The sequence below is a fragment of the Spermophilus citellus genome (assembly GCF_964194105.1).
Source record: "Spermophilus citellus genome assembly, chromosome: 9".
Taxonomy (NCBI): domain Eukaryota; kingdom Metazoa; phylum Chordata; class Mammalia; order Rodentia; family Sciuridae; genus Spermophilus; species Spermophilus citellus.
The window spans coordinates 622363-634024 of record NC_138191.1 but is presented as its reverse complement, the minus strand read 5'-3'; positions in this window follow the sequence as shown (position 1 = coordinate 634024).

Sequence of the window (11662 nt, the reverse complement as noted above, 5' to 3'; positions counted from 1 at the left end):
ACGTGTGTGCACGTGTGTGTATGTGTGTGCTCACGTTGTATGTGTATGTGTACGTGTGCACGTGTGTTTACGTGTGCTCATGTTTGTACGTGTAGATCTAGAATGCATAAAGACATGTGTGCCAAGATGTTTGCTGTGACACTTATTCCAGTGAGAAACGAGGGGGAGAGCCAGGAAACATCACAGTTACCCCAGCATCCATGAGTGCTGGTGTGGGCAAGGTCGTGACGGCCATTGAAGATCATGGCAGCGTTTCAGAGATGGCTGCCAACACTGTGACTTCTTTCTACTTAAATGTCCACTTCATTTGATATGCAGTGAGAATACTTTTGAATCTGGGGAAAAAGAAGCTTTGTTATTTTGAAAAGAGTTTGGATTAGGTGATTTCTAAGTTCCCGGCCACAGGTTGGTTCTTTGAAAGTAGCTACTGAGTTGGAGTTTGGTGCTGGATGCTGATTTGGGATCTCGACCTCCAGAAGGAGCAGGATGGGGTGGGGGGTTAGCAGAGGCAGACCTGAGGGAGCCCCAGCCACCTCGCTGGGAGCCCCAGCCAAGCACAGGAGAGCTCCTACACTAACCCAGGACAGGAGAGCTCCTACATTAACCCAGCGTCCACATTGGGTCAGAATGGCTGTAAGCAAAAGAAATGGCCCAGGTGAGGGGACACTCTGCGCGGGCACTGTCCTCACAGCTGGGGCAAGTCCATCCTGGACAGGAGCTGGAGATACCCTTCCATATCTGCGGTCCCTCCTAGGTCCACGTTTTTCTGCTCCCATTTTGTACGCTTATTAGTTGAACGAACCATTAATGATCATGGTCATGCAGCCTGGCACACCTTCTTAGAGCCTCTCCCAGAGCGTGCTTCCGATTCACCGTGCTGATCCTGGAGAAGACGGCTGCTTGCTCCCGACACGGGCCTTCACCACACTTTACCTCACGGGTCAAACAGCAGGTGACATTCATGCCGCTGCCTCTTCTCTTCCCTGTCACGCAGCTACTGACCCAATATGGACAGTCCTTCACTCAGCGACACCCTGCCCGAGCTACCCTCAGGCAGCCCCTCTCTTTTCTAATTCTGCAACCTGCTGAAGTTGGAGAGTGACCAGGGCACTCCTGCCTAGGTCCCGTGACCTGTGGCAAGGCCGTACTTGAGCAAACACTTTGCATTTCAAAAGTGACCCCCAGATACAACAGCAAGAGTACAGGAAACAAGAAAAAAATAGACGAGTTGGATTTTATCAAAATGAAACTTCTGTTTGTCAAAGGTCAATATCAACAGAATGAAAAGACGATCCTCGGGATGGAAAAAGATATTTCGAAGCATGTATCTGATAAGGAACTAATATCTAAAACAGACAAAAACTCCCACAAATAACAATAATTACAACAACAAAATCAAACAATTCAATTAAAAAATGTGCCAGGGACTCGGATGAATGTGTCTCCAAAAGAGATGTACAAATGGCCAAAGATCAGATGAAAAGACCCTCCATCCTACTAGATCATCAGGTGAATCACAGATAAAATCCATGATACAGTGTCACATCCATAGGGTGACTGTTATTCAAAAGCAGCAAATGTCCACCAGGATGCAGAGGGACTAGAACCCTGGGCAGCGCTGGTGGGAGTGTAAAGAGGTGCAGCAGCACAGGAAACGTCATAATGGGTCCCTCAAAAAGTTAACCATAGACCTATCAGATGATCCAGTAATTTAACTTCTGGGAATATACCCCAAATAATGGAAAGCAGAGTACTGAATAGATATCTGTACACTCATGTTCTTAGCAGCATTACTCACAATAGCTGGAAGACAGATATGATCCAAATGTCCATCAATGGGTGAATGAATAAAACAAAATGTGCTGATTCATATGATTCAGCCTTAAAAAGGAAGTGAATTCTCTACATGCTGCAACACAGGTGAACCTTGAAGACATGATGCTAAGTAAAATAAAACAGACTCAGAAGGACAAATATCGTATGCTCCCGCATATATGAAGCACCGAGAGTAGTCAAGGGTATAGACAGAAGGTAGAACAGTGGTTGCCAGGATTCAGAGGAAAGGAAGAATGGAGACTTATTGTTTGATGAAAATGTCTAGATTTCTGTATCTATGTTCATCAAGGATACTGGCCTCTGATTTTCTTCTCTTGTATTGTCCTTGTTCGCCGTTGGTGTCAGGGTAGCGCTGGCTGTATAAAATGAGTTGGGAAATTTTTCCCTCTGTTGCTAGGAGCCACAAGCATATATACGATGTATGGCACCTTTGGTTGTAAAGTGACGCCAGCTAGCCACTGAGATGATTATGTTAAAATTTACATTCATATGCAAACTGGACTCCCGCTGTTCACCTTGGCCTGCTACCGGACTCAAGTTACGGGACTTTACGGGACTGCTGGAGAGTTCCCATTGGTTGGGGAAGGATAGTAGGAGGGAATTCCGGAGGAGGTGGGAGGAGACGGGGGGGTTCCGGTCGGCGCGCGGTTCCGGTCGGACACCCTCGTGGGAGGACCGGTTTTTGACTTGCTGGCGCTGAGAGTGTTAGCGGCTTTTTCAAAATAAAGTTTTGTTCCTGCTTGATTGGCTCGTGATTCTGTGCCCAGCCAAGACTGCGGCACTCTGTATAATCCATTTGGGCTGATATAATAAAATTACTTAGATTCAGTAATTTTGTACAATAGAAATTTAGAATTCACGGTTCTGCAGCAGAGAAGTCCAAGATCAAAGCTCCAGCAGATTCAGCATCTGGTGAGAGCACATTCCACTTCAAAGCCGGCACCTCCATGTGGTGTTGAAGGGACAGATACCCCTCCAACTTCTCACAAGGTCCTGCTCCCACGCAGGAAGGCCGAACCCTGGTGACTCAATCAATCCCCGAGGTCTCCATCCCTATCACATTAGGGATCCAGTGTTGGCGCAGGAGTCTTGGGGGAAACACCAACAGTCAGCCACAGCACCCTCTTCTTCTTCTTCTTGGAAAGAGTCTGAGGAAGGTCATTATTAGTCTTTCATGACGCTGCAGGTTCTGGTAGAGTTCAGCAGTGCAGCTCCAGGTACTTTTTTTGCCGGGATGTTTTCTTACTGATCCAATCTTCTCCCTCGTCGGCGGTCTGTTCGGATCTCTGTCGCCTCGTGGTTCCGTCTTCTCGACTGTGGTGTCTGGGAATTCACCATGTCCGTAGGTCGTCTGATTTGTGGTCTACGTAACGGTCACAGTCCTCCCTGTTATCCTTTGTGCTCCTGTGGATCCGTTGTGATATGGCCTCTTCCACTCCTTATTTCTCTTCTCTCAGTTAATCTGCTAATGGTCTGTCGACTCTCTGTTCAAAGGCCAGCTCTTCGTTTCATTGGTCTTTTCTGTGGTTTTCTGGTGTCTACTTTTTCTATTGCTGATTTATTATCTCCTCTCCTCCCATCTTTGGGCTTAGTTCTTTTCCTTTTCCAGTTTCTTCAGTTGTGAGGTCGGGTTGTTGACGTGGGTCTTCCTCTCTTGCACCAAGGCACTTATTACTGTGAACTTTTAGAGTGCTCCTGGGGCACCGAAGACTCTGGCGTGTTGGTGCCCGTTCTGGATGGTCTCGGATATATTGCCACGTCCCCTTTCACTTTCCCCTTGACCTATTGGTTTTTGGGGAGCATGGGTTTAATTTCCATGAACTTGAGGTTTTTCTGAAATCCTGCCTATTACTGATCACTAGATTCATGACCACAGAGCCAGAAAGGACACTTGACGTGACGCTTCAGTCTTCTTACATTTGTTAACCCTAACGTAGGATTCGCCCTAGAGAACGTTCCCCATGAGAAGAAAGCTGCTCTTGGTAGAATGTTCTACACACATCTATCAGGTCGATTTGGCCTAAGTGTAGTTCAGATCCAATATTTCCCTGTTGACTTTCCGACTCGATGATTCATCCATTATTGGAAACGGGTGTTGAAGTCTCTTACTATCACTGTATGCAGCTACTTCTCTCCTCAGACCTATTGTTACTTGTGTTATGTATTTAGGTGCTTGATGTCAGGTGCACGTTTTGTACAACTGTTACATCCTCTGGAAGAACTGGTTCCTCCATCTCTACAGAATGACCTTGTTCCCTATTTTTACAGTTTTTACTTATCGTCTCTCCTACCTGCTGTGGGTAGAGCGGCTCCTTACGTACGCACTTCTGGGGTCCATTTGCGTGAGTATCTTCTTCCACTCACCATTTTCAACCCAGGTGTGCGTTAATGGTGGATGAGTCTCTGGAGGCAGCGTATTGTTGAATACTGTCTTCTTACTCATTCAGCCATTTCAATTGGAGAATTTAATCATTTTCGTCCAAGGTAATTATTAATAGGTAAGGACTTACACTGTCACCTGTGGGTTGTTGTATGGATCTTCCCCTGGCTCTCTTGCTATCTTCTTTTGTGATTGAATGATTTTCTCTAGTAGTATGCTTTATTTCTCACTATTTATCTTTTGTATACCCCCATACATTTTTGCTTTGTGGTTACCACGAGGCTTTTATAGAACATCTTAGAACAGGCCACTCTAAGCCAATATTAATGTTGATCACAAAAAAATACGACCACACTTTTACTTCACCATACCCATTCTGTTTTCAGGGTTACAACTTACGTTTTATATTGCATATCCAATAGCAAATTATTGTATCTATTATTATTTTAATAGTTTTGTCTTTTAACCTTCATACTCAAGACGGGATTTATTTACTGTTTACTTGGTTTTACCAGTGAGTTTCACACTTTCATCTGTTTTTGTGTTACGACTTTCCTTATTTGAAGAACTCCCTTAACATCCCTTGTAAGACAGGTCTTGTGATGAATGACCTCAGCTTTTGTTGCCGGAGAAAGTCTTTATTTCTTTTTTATTTTTTTAATTTTTTTGTAACTGGGAATTGAACCCAGAGGCTCTTTACCAGTGAGCTACATCCCCAGACTTTTTATTTTTTACTTAGAGATAGGGCCTCACTAGTTTGCTGAGGGTCTCACTAAGTTGTTGAGGCTGTCTCAAAATCGTGATCCTCCTGCCTCAGCCTCCTGAGTCGCTGGGATTACAGGCGCGCACCACCAGGCCCTCCTTCGTTTCTGAAGAACAGCTTTGCTGGGTACAGTGTTCTCTGTGGGCAGTTCAGTTCTGGCAGCGTTTTGGACACAGAACCCCACTCGCCTCGTCCTGGGACGTCTCCTCTTGGAAACCCACGATGGCCCTTGGGGAGGCCTTTGTGTGCCATCTGCTCCTTCTCTCACTGTTTTCAGGACCCTCTTTTTGTCTTTGATTTTTTCAAATATTTTTTATACCTTCACTTTATTTATTTGTTTTTAGGTGGTGCTGAGGATGGAGCCCAGCCCACGTGGGCGCTCTGCTGCTGCGCCCGAGCCCCAGCCCTGGTCTTGATTTTCAAGTTTGGCAGAGTGATCATAAACACACGTCGGGGTGTACTCTAGTCAAAGTCCTTCGACTCTGCGTGGAGTCCAGCCTTGGGACGCGGGGCTGGCCAGATGCTGAGGCTGGCCTGAAGCCCAGGGCCACGAGGGCCACTGAGAGACCTGGTTCTCGGGGCAGGCCTGGCCTGAAGTTGGGAGCTGTGGGGCCTGCCCGGTGCTGGGTTTTACTGGGATGGGACCAATGTCGGAGTCCAAGGCAAATTCCGGTGCTTCTCTCCCAGTGCTTGGCCGAGTGGAAGGGTCCTCTGTGCACTCTGCTCCGGGTGGCAGGAGGGGGTGTGAGTGAGCACCTGTCCGGCGCCCCCTGTGCCCCTCTGTGCTGCACCCTGGTCTCCTCCTGTGGAGCGTACTCTCACCAGGGGGACTTTCAACTCCATGTCTGTGAGGAAGCGGCACGGGGAAGTCCTGTTCTGCCAACTTGCTGATGAGGATATTTAATGCTTTTCAAACACAGAAATCCATAAGCTTAAGAAGATGGACGTACACTTAACTAGATATAAAAATAACATTCTGATATAAAAATAAAATGCTATTTAAAACAAATCCTATGTCAAATAAGTTTGAGGTTAGAAAAGGGATAGGATTATGATAGGACTGTTGGCACCTTCATCTTGGACTTCACAAGTTCCAGAGTTGTGATAAATAAAATCATATTATTTAAAACTAACCCAGCATAAGGTATTTTGTTATAGCACCCAAATGAACTAAGACAATTACTACTTCTCTTTGCTTCAAAAAAAATAAAAATAAAAAAAGTCTTTCTGATTGTCTTCATCTTCCTGTCTCATCTATATGAACAGAAATTCTGTTGCAAATGCCATATTAGTACCAGTCGGGTCCTGTTCATATTCCATTTGCTGGAAAGTCTTTGTGATAGATAAGGATTATTCTTGCATCAGGAGTTTTGCTTTGTCTGGTTGTAATTTTCTTCTTTTTCTTGAGAATTATGGAAGTATAAAAGATGGCGTTTTAAACAAGTCCACTTATATTTGATTCCAAATTTTAACTGAGCATATCGCTGATATGTCTCAAAACTTAAATTCAAATTCGGGTATTTTAAACTACATAATAACAGCATCACCCGGACAGAAACACCAGTATTTCAGTATATAAAACAGCAAATACCCAAGTAGCACAGCATCAAGCACCCATGTTGTAAGTCACTCTGTTGTGGGCTGTGGGAATCAGGATGTTTAAACAAGGAAATGGCGAAGACGTATAGACACGGACAGGCCCAGTTAGGGCTGTGAGAGCTGCAGACAGCGTTAAGCTCTCCTCCCTCTGCCAGAGGTGGGCAGCTTCAGCCTGGTCCCCTGGTCCCCTGGTCCCGGGAAGGCCTTGGGGGTTGGCTGATGAGGGGAGGGAGGCGGGAAGAGGCCTGCAGACAGCTGTTGACATCCAATCACCCTTTTTAGTAAAAGCAGTCTGCAAATCCCCTTTGAAGAACTGCCCGCACCCCTCACAGCTGACGTGTTGTGGTGGACTGAAGTCTCCCTCAGCCCCAGGGTCGGTTGGAAGTGAGAAGTCAGCGCATGTCTCCAATCTGGCAAGTGATTCGGAGGCCCGGGGCTCTGCGGGTAGGGGGGGAGGACGCGGCTCGCCATTTCTGGGTAGACTGAGTGGTAAAGACAGCAAAGGCGCTCGATGCAGGGGCCAGGCTTGAGTCTTCAGGTAAGCTTTGAGGATCAAGGCAACTGAGCGGGAGATGGAGGAGCACCCAGTGTCGTCTGAACGTCCCTCCAGCTAGGCCACGAGGCAGCTGTCCTGAAAGGACAGGGACTATCAGTTCTTTTCCAGGTACACCAGCTTGAGTCTGATTCTGTGTCACTTGCAACAGAAAAATTCCTAAATGATTTTCAAGAAAAAAAATCAGGGAGCCATCCATCAAAGTGAGGTAAGGGGAGGAGAAAGAGGCTCCCTGGAGAGCAGTCCCTAAGGACAAAGTTCCAGTCTCAGGTGAGAGATGTGGCCGCGGTTTAAACGTGTCCCCAACGGTCCGTGTGCTGGGAATTCAACTCCCGTCGTCGTAGCACAGTTGGCAGGTGGCGCCTCCTGACAGGAAGGCTTCACCTCCAAGAACGGTTAAGGTCATCTCTGGAAATGGGTTAGTTAGCGCAGCAGTTGTTGGTTATAGAAGCACACTCACCTGTTCTCTTGCCCTCTTACCTTGGGGTGCTCTCTACCATGTTATGATGCAGAAGGCCCGCGCCAGGCGCCATATTGGTGGGTTCTGGACTGTACTAGTCAGCTTTCTGTTATTATAACAACATCCTGAGGCAATTAACTTAATTAACTTATAAAGAGAGAAGGTTGGGCTGGGGATGTAGCTCAGTTGGTAGAGTGCTTGCTTTGCATGCACAAGGCCCTGAGTTCAGTTCCTAGCACCAAAAAAAAAAAAAAAAAAAAAAAGAAAGGGGGGGGGGAGGAAAAAAAGGTTTATTTTGACTGAATGTTCTGGAGGTTCTGTTATACCAGATTCGTGGGACCCCAATAGACCTTCAGGAGCCGAATCCAATGCAATCACACAAGAGTCTTTATTGCAAGCGCGAGCCTGACTCACAACCGTTCCCGACGCAGCGGTCCCAGGGAGTGAGTCCCGGTCCTTTGTTCAGTGAGATTTTATAGGTTTTGTTGGGATCCTTCATGTGTCACAACATCACACAGCAAATCATCACACACCGTGGGGAAGTCAAACAACAACTCTTAACATTGATGAGCACATTCACTGGCGGGAACAAGTTGGGGAGGGGTGATTGGTCAGTACAAGAGGGGGATTCCTTTGAACTGATTGGTTTAAGCCATGAGGGGTGTACCTGCTAAACTATATGTTTTCTCAACATGCTATCAACCACTGGGCGGTCATCTGGCATCCCAGGTATTTCCCTGTCTCATGCTGATTGGTGGTTGCTAGGGGGTTGCTATGGGTCCCCACCTAGCCTGACTGAGTCAGGGACACCTGGTGCAGCAGATCTCTCCTGTTATTTGTAGATAAACAACTCAGCAGGGTGGGTATGGGCCTAGGGGTGCTCTGTGGGTCTTTCCAAGGACAAAGGTCATGTCCCTTCCTTGGATAGGCTTTGCCTGAGGTAGAGGCTGGTTTCTCAAAAATGAAGTCACATTAGTTTCTCAGTTCCAGTCCAAAATTAGTTAGCCCGTGACTTTGGACCTCTAGTGAGGGCAGACATCGTGGCAGGAGTGCACTGTGAGCAAACCGCTCACCTCCCAGGCCCAGGAAGATACCGGGTCCGATCATCCCCGACGAGGGCATGACTCTAGTGATTTTAGGACCTCCTGTAAGGTCCCACCTCTCAGAGGCTCTAACATTCCCAACAGCACCACTTTGGGGACCAAACCTTTAACATATGGACCTCTAAGGACATTCACCAAATCCCAGCACACCCACAACCGCAGTGCAGATACTTTGTTTTCAAAAGCTGCATCTATACAGAGCAAGTTCAGACTATCTTCTTGTCATCCATCTCTAAACAATAAGGTGTGTCACAACTCTTTACATTGTGTTAGGTTTTATGAGTGACCTGGGGTGCTTTAAAGTGCATGGCAGGATGTACGTAGGTCATACGCAAAGACTAGGCCGTTTATACAAGGACTTGGTTGTACAGGAGTGTGGCATCCACAGGCCAGGGACATTGGGACCCTGGGACCAATCCCCCCATACTGAGGGATGACCAGTGCCCGCCTTGACTGTCCATCAGTAGTTCTCAGAGTGCGATCTGAAGAGGTATTATGTCTGAATTAACTGGGCACCTGTCGGTGCCCGGTCCTGGGCTCTCGCCTCAGATCTAGTAAGACATTCTGGTGCTCTTTCCTGTATTCCAACAAATACCCCTGGTGACGTTGTTACCAAAACGCTGGAGAACACTCTTCTGTTGGGCTCTCTGTGGTCTCTGGCAAGTCTCTGGTTATTCTGTAGTTAATTCACCCTCAATCCTCCTCAAACTGTCAAGTTCACCACTCACCATCCCATTTTGCACAAATAGACATGCTCTCATTTTACAGAAAGGAAAGAGACCATCCAAGAATAAAGGCCCCCTTCCTGTACTGCAGCACCCTCCTCTCTCCATGGGAAGCCAGGCACTGCTCCTCTGAGCTGCTTCTGTCCGACTTTGCCTCTCACCTCTCCCACTCTTTCCACCTCCGTCTGCAGCCTGCTGTCAACATTTAAACACCTACACAGTTTTCTCTGATCTTCAAAAGATAGTTCTCCCTGAGTTTGGTGAACCACAAGCTTCCAACGACCACACCTAACGCACCTCCTCTCAGTCTTCCTTCCTGGTCACGTCCACTCCGACTTCCCACAGACTTCCCACTTGTATGTGATTCCTGCCGCCATCTAACCCTCTGCTATCTTCAGCGTGACCAACGATCACTCTGATGTTAAGCCCCGTGGATCCTGGGGCTGGTATTACCTGATTCCTCAGTGTCACCTGACGCCGTTGTCCATTTCTTAAAACCTTCTTTTGGGCTGGGGCTGGGGCTCAGTGTGGGGCGCTCACCTACATGTGCAGGCACCAGGTTCGATCCTCAGCACCACACAACAATAAAGTAAAGGCATGTGTCCAACTACAACTAAAAAATACTAAAAAAAAAAAAAAAAAAAAAAAAAAAAAAAAAAAAAAAGCAAGACATTCTCCTTTTGGCCTCCTGTGCGCCCACGTCTTGACTTTCTTTCTGTCCCCGCTCTTCCTCCGTCTTTCTCTGCCCTTCCCATAAATGGCGGTTTCCCTGAGACCCGCCGTAGGACCTGCTTGTTTCTCCTCCCATCTCTCCCTCGCTCTGAGGCTCGTTCACTTCTGTTATTCCAGTCATCAGCTATGTGCAGAGGAGTCCCACACGCGTACTCCTTGCCCAAACTTACAGTGCGCTCCACCCCACGGCCAGCTGTCACAGGTCAACTAGCTGCCTACAAGGATCTCATTCAAGATGAACTTCTAACTTCTGCCTAACCTTTCCAGGTGAATGGCACCGCCTGAGAAGTCGGACTCAAGTCACCCTTGAAACCCCAGCCACGCCATGAACGACCCCGAGGTTTCCCAGGTTGCAACAGCCTCTTAAGCGGCCCAGTTCCCTCTAATTCAGAATGATACCACGGAGGAGAGGGTCACAGTGACGACAACCGCTAGGTTCTAGATATTTGCTCTGGTTAACTTGAAGTCAGACTCCATGCCTCTTGACAACCGCAAGAAATGAGGGAAAATTAACCTCGTCCTTCTTAATGCTTATGATAAAGTGAATACTTTTCTGTAAACCAAATTCCTCAGAAAGAGATTTATATAGGAAGCAATAAGAGATGTAATTCCACTTGGCAAGTGTTTATGGAGTACTTAATATGAGCCTGGTACTGTGGTCCTCACTGGAAACTGAACAGTGGACATGTTTGTTTCTTATCTAATCTTGGGATTGAGATTTGCAGGGTACTACAGTGGCACAGCTGCATCCATGTTTATAGCAGCTCAACGCAAAATAGCCAAGCTATGGAACCAACCTAGGTGCCCTTCAATGGACGAATGGATAAAGAAAATGTGGTATAGATACACAATAGAATATTACTGTGCCATAAAGAAGAATGACATTATGGCACTTGCCCATAAACGGGTGGAACTGGAGAATATCATGCTAAAGGAAATGAGCTAATCCCCAAACCAAAGGCCAAGTGTTCCCTCTAATTTGTGGATGCTCACCCTGAACAAGGAGGTTGGGGAGGGAATGATAGAATCCACTGGATTAGACAAAGGGAGATGTGGGGAGGGAGGGTGTTCATTGCAGGCTTCCCTCCCCCTCCCCTCACAGGGCAGCTGCGGGTGGGACTTTCCACCTGGCTGAGGAGATGGGAAATGGCCAATCAGAAGCGGTCATGGCAACTGGACCCTGTCATCTCACGTCAGCCCTCGTCAGCAGGCCGACTTGCTGTGGGGTGGCCTCCCTACTGCCAGCCTCCCTCTCGGCCCCACCCTTCGCAGACCCGTGAGCCTGGCCCTGGAGCGCCCCCCTGATAAACCTTCCTCGGGTGCCTCCTTCTCGTCCTTTCTGCTGAACAGAGGGGAGTAGGAAGACAGAGCTGCCTGGCCAGGCCTTTCTGGCCGGAACTTGAGTATGTGACTGGAGTAAGTCCACCTCAGGATGACCACAGAGGTGGATCCTGAATAGAGTGAGTCACACTCTGAACCTGTAATCTGCCAAAATACACCCTACCATCCTG